The sequence below is a fragment of the Pongo pygmaeus genome, chromosome 23 (assembly GCF_028885625.2).
Source record: "Pongo pygmaeus isolate AG05252 chromosome 23, NHGRI_mPonPyg2-v2.0_pri, whole genome shotgun sequence".
Taxonomy (NCBI): domain Eukaryota; kingdom Metazoa; phylum Chordata; class Mammalia; order Primates; family Hominidae; genus Pongo; species Pongo pygmaeus.
Window position 1 is genome coordinate 41387015 of NC_085931.1, and position 6049 is coordinate 41393063.

The following is a 6049-nucleotide window of genomic DNA, read 5'->3' on the forward strand; positions in this document are numbered from 1 at the left end:
AACAGTTCATTCACTTTGTTGGGGTTGGGAGGCCCAGGTCCTTCTTTAGTGTCCACAGTCAAAAAGAGGACAGATGGCATCTTTTGAATGTCACTTGCTTCATTTATAAAATGGGGCTGTTAATGCTTGCCCTGACCTCCTTATGTGGTTGGAGGGAAGATATAATGAGACATTGGGACTGTCAAGGGTTGTGTGCATCTGAGGGATACTCTCCTTCAGCTCTCCTGGTCCCCCCTGGAGCTGTAAGCTTCAGCTCCAGGAAGGGAGAGACCCTGTTATCCATGACTCTCTCTGAAGAAACCATCAGTTTGAGGCTGCAGCATGGCCATATGGCCACATGGCCACATCTCAGCCTTGAGGGGGTCTGCATGGGCTGAAACCAACCCTGGGCTAGCCCCGGCCCCAGCAGCTGGGCTAGCCCACACCATTCTGCCTAGGACTTTTCTAGGTCCCCTACTCCTGGGGCATTCTGGGTACCCACCCCTGAGCTACAGTGGGCCTCTATTCTGGGCTAACCCAGGGTCTCTTTAGGCTAGTAGATGTTGGTCAGTATCAGACGTCTTCTCAGGGACATCTTCCTTGCTCTGGGCGCCTGACAGAGTTGAATCCATTAGGAGAAGGCAGGGCTAACGCTGGCCATTTCCCTCTGCCTGGGGAGCCCGTGGCATGTACTCAGGAACAGTTAGGTAACTCTCCACACCCCAGACCTGCCCCATTTCACATTCCGGCCTCAATTTCTGCAAAGCCCCAGCTGCTGTCTACACCCACTTCCTGCCAGGCCAGTAATGTACAGAGATTGGGTTCCTCCACTGCCCTCTCCCGAGACACTAATCCTGCCCATTTCTCACCAGTCTCCTTTCTCACCCTAATCCCTATAATGTGAGGTGTGCTAGTTACTCCTGGGGGCATCAGAGACTGTGAAGGAGAGCCAAGAGGGAGGGTTGGGGGTCTCCTCAGGAGTTGTGAGCCTTCACACTAGCTCTTTTCCCCACCCAGACCACAGATTTGTCAAGTACCTTGCTATGTTCACAAATCCTCATCAGCTACAGTGCCACTCCATAGAACTTCCTGTGATGGTAGACATTTTCTGTCTGGGGTGTCCTGTTAGACATATCTGGTAGCCACTAGTTACATGTGGAATATGGTTAGCGTGACTGAGGAACTGAAGTTTTCATTGAATCGGATTTTGATACATTTTACTTTAAATTGTTCAGTCTGGCTAGTGGCTACCATATTGGATGGTGCAGGTGGACTTTCATTTCATTTCATCATTTCATTTCATTTCATTTCATTTCATTTCATTTTTGAGACAGGGTCTCACTCTCTTGTCCAGGCTGGAGTGCAGTGGCATGATCTTGGCTCACTACAGCCTCGACCTCCCCAGGCTCAATCAATCCTCCCCACTTCAGCCCCCTAAGAAGCCTGGACTGCAGGCACATTCCACCACGCCCTGCTAATTTCTTATATTTTTTGTAGAGATGGGGTCTCATTACATGCATTACCTCATTTTGGCCTGGTGCGGTGGCTCACACGTGTAAACCCAGCACTTTGGGAGGCCGAGGCAGGCGGATCACCTGAGGTCAGGAGTTCCAGACTGGCCTAGCCAACATGGCAAAACCCTGTCTACTAAAAATACAAAAATTAGCCGGGCGTGATGGCAGGTGCCTGTAATCCCAGTTACTCAGGAGGCTGAGGCAGGAGAATAGCTTGAACCTGGGAGGCGGAGGTTGCAGTGAGCCGAGATCATGCCACTGCACTCCAGCTTGGGGGACAGAGTGAGACTCCATCTCAAAAAAGAAAAAAGCAGTGCATTACCTCATTTAAACCTCAGAACATACCTGTGGTGTTGGGTAGGTACTATTAAGCCCATTATGCAGATAAGCAAACTGAGGTATAGAGAAGTTAAGTAACTTATCCAGGGGTAAACCCATGCAATTAACCACTCTGCCGTTGTGCTGTTATGCTATCCCATAGTCTTGGCTCTAGGAGCTTCCACCTTAGTTAGGGAGAGAGCCTAAGCATGAAAGTCACCTATATGTGATGCAGTTGGTATCTGAGCCAGGCCTTGAAGAAAGGAAGGATTTTGATTTATGGAGAGCAGAATAAAGGGCATCCCAAGTGGAGGGGATGGCATGGGCAAAGGTGTGGAGGTGGGAAAGTGAGAAGCATGTGGAGGGGTGGTGGGTGGATTACAGCAAACAAGACAGATTAGGACCCAGCTTGCATAGAGCTCACAGTCTCCCATTGGTGAGCATACCCTCTGTGCTGGGAGCTTTATATCATTATCAAATCATTCAGAAGCAGGTATGGGTATTCCCATTTTACAGCTAAAGAAATAGAAGTTCAGAGAGATCAAGAAACTTTTCTGAGGTCACACAGCCAGTAAATGAGGAGCCAGAACTTGAACCCAAACCTATCTGACTCTGGATTACACAGCCCATCCTGCTTTCCCCTGGAGGGCTTAATTTTGTGCCCAGAATATAGTAAGTGCTCAATAAATGCTTTAAATCATCATTGTGTGGAAGCCTGGATCTACTTGGATTCAAGCTGGATTCAGGCTGCAGGGTGTCTTGGGGCCAGAAGGGTTAATTTTGCCTGCCTTGAAACAAAGGCCTTGGGGAAAGAGAGCCCCCCAGCCTGCCCCCTAAATCCCAGAGCACACTGTCTCCAGGTAAGGTCCCATGTGTGTTTGGCTCCTCATTTACCAAGCTCTCAGGGGACCATGGCAACAACCACAACTTAAACAAACAACCACAGGTGGGTAGATAGAACTGCTTGCACCCCACCGTGGAACCTCTCGTTCCAGCCGGTTACTAGGAAATCTGAAAGACCCGCCCCTTTCAGTCCATCCCTGGCACATTCCTGATCACCCTCCCCTCCCAGGATGGATCTTGCCAGAAGCAGTTGGGTAGGTCTAAAGGGGCCCCTCCCGGGGGTACAGGAGCCTCGACATAGGGCAGGCATCACTGGGAGGAGGTGAGTAGGGGGCATTTAGACCACACAGATGTGAAGTGGGTGGCCTGAAAAGGGGAGATGGAAGCCAGGTGCCGAGGCTCACACCTATAATCCCAGTGCTTTGGGAGGCTGATGTGGGAAGATTGCTGGAGGCCAGGAGTTTGAGATCAGCCTGGCAACATGGTGAGACCCTGTCTCTTCAAAAAATTTAAAAATTAGCTGGGCATGATGGCGTACGCCTGTAGTCTCAGTTACTTGGGAGGCTGAGGCAGGAGGATCCCTTGGGCCCAGGAGTTTGAGGCTGCAATGAGCTTTGATAGGGCCATTGCACTCCAGCCTGGGCAACAGAGTGAAACCTTATCCTTTAAAAAAATAAAAGGGTTGCGGGGAGATGGAAAGGGATTGGGGCACACGTCTCCAGACCCCAGTGGCGCTCTCAGTGGCACCTGGGACAGTCCACTTTCTATCTTTCTTTGGGCAGTTTAATCTCCTTTAATAAATAAAAAAAAATTTAAGTGTGATATAATTCATATATCACAAATTCATTGTTTTTAAAAATAGAAGGTATCAAGTTTTATTACCTTTTTATTTAAAAAAAATCAGTAACAGACAAGAGTGTGAGAGACAGCTACAGAGAGGTGCTCACTCCAACACCGCCTGAGGAAAAGGTCACCCGGGGTAGAAGAGAACCCCTCCAGTGGGGACCCTGGGTTGGGGTGGTGATGGGAGCTAATAGCCACTGGGTGCAGCAAAGGGGGGTCATTCCTGTCACCCCAGCCAGTGGGGTCAGGAGGAGGCACCGCCCACCCAGGCTGAGCCAGGCTCAGGTAATAGTAGCCTAAAACAATAGCCAAGGAAGTTAGTCAGATGTTTAGTTCCTCTATGGAAACTAAAGACAACATCTTAGCATAAATTTCCAAGTCGTTTTTCAGAAACCTGGACCCCTCCCCAAAAGGATCCGCTGAAGACTGAACTCTCTGTTGTAAATTTCTTCCTGAAGGGCTTAGAAGGAGTCACACCCACCAGCCCAACCAGGCCCCTCCTCTCTGGAGAAGGAGGGTCCCAGATAACAGGCCCCAGCTGGAACCTCATCAGCCCTTCCCAATCTCCCCTCCCCTTGTCCAGGGAGAGAAGGGTCATCCCAGCACAGCTGAGGCTGTGACTTGTGAAGCCAGTTGCATTCTCTAGAACGGTGCTGTGCAACAGATGGAAATGTGCTCTCTGTGTGGTCAGCACGGTAGCCACGAGCCATGTACGGTGATCGAGTGAGCCCTTGCAGTGTGGTTAGTGCAACTGAGTTAGATGGAGCAGGGATCTCTCTTAGGGGCCTGCTGGGCTCCCCACAAGCATGGAAATAAAGGAAAACCCTGAGTTCCTTCCAGGGAAATTCCAAGCCCCCTACCTAGCCCCGGGAAGTAAACAAGCAACTTGATAACCAAGAAGGTAATAGTAGCCTGAAACTATAACCAAGGAAGTCAGAGTCAGAAGTTTGGTCCCTCTATAGAAACTAAATACAACATCTTAGCATATGTTTCTGAGTGGTTTTTCAGAAACCTGGACCCCTCCCCAAAAGGATCCGGTGAAGACTGAACTCTTTGTTGTAAATTTCTTCCTGAAAAGTCACACCCACCAGTCCAAGCTAACCTTCTTTTCTGCTGACCCCAGATTTTTAAACAAACCTTCTTTACTTTAACCAATTGCAAATCAGAAAACGTTGACTCTACCTATGACCTGTAAGCCCCAGCTGCGTGATATCCCACTGTTTCAGGCCAAGACCAATGTGTAACCTCCATGCAACGATTTTGCCTATAACTTCTGCTCTCCTGAAATTTACCCCTGCCTTTAAAAACCCTTACCTGCAAACCATCGGGGAGGTCAGAGTTTAAGCCTTAGCTGCCTGGTCCTCTTTGCTGGGTGCCCTGCAAATAAACACTTTCCTTTCTATTGCTGCAAAAATCTCAGAATGGGTATCTGGTCTTACTGTGCCAGGTGAGCAGACTCCAGTTCAGTTCCAGCACATGAGGAATGAATTAACTTTATGTGATTTTAGTTGACTTAAATTTAAACAGCCACACGTGGTTACTGTGTTGGATAACACAGGCCTAGAGCTTAGAGAAAAACAAAGAACGCCAGCTGGGTCCCAGGCAGAAGGCAGAAAGAGGGTAGAACGGGCTACCTCAGCTATTCCAGCCCAGTGAAAAGGCACCAGGGGCCGGGTGTGGTGGCTCATGCCTGTAATCTCAGCACTTTCAGAGGCCAAGGCAGGTGGATCATTTGAGGTCAGGAGTTCAAGACCAGCCTGGCCAACATGGTGAGACCCTTCCCCCATCTCTACAAAAAATGCAAAAATTAGCTGGGTATGGTGGTGGGTGCCTGTAGTCCCAGTTACTCAGGAGGCCGAGGCACGAGAATTGCTTGAACACAGTAGGTGAGCTGAGATTACACCACTGCACTCCAGCCTGGGTGACAGAGCGAGACTCTGTCTCAAAAAAAAAAAAAAAAAAAAAAAAAAGGCACCAGGAATGGGCAAGAAAAGAGGTCAAAATGCACCCAGCCACACAAAAATTCGCTCACTCAGCCGGGTGCGGTGGTTTACCCCTGTAATCCTGTAATCCCAGCACTTTGGGAGGCTGAGGTGGGTGGATCACCTGAAGTCAGGAGTTCGAGACCATCCTGGCCAACTAAAAATACTAAACATACCGTCTCTACTAAAAATACAAAAATTAGCTGGGCGTGATGGCACACGCCTGTAATCCCAGCTACTTGGGAAGCTGAGGAGGGAGAGTCACTTGAACCTGGGAGGCAGAGGTTGCAGTGAGCCGAGATCACACCACTGCACCCTAGCCTGGGTGACAGCTGGAGATTCTGTCTCAAAAAAAAAAAAAAAAAAAGTCCGGGCGTGGTGGCTCACACCTGTAACCCCAGCACTTTGGGAGGCCAAGGTAGGTGGATCACTTGAGGCCAGGAGTTTGAGACCAGCCTGGCCAACATGGCGAAACCTCGTCTCTACTAAAAATACAAAAAATTAGCCGGGTATGGTGTCGAGCGCCTGTAATCTCAGCTACTTGGGAGGCTGAGGCAGGAGAATTGCTTG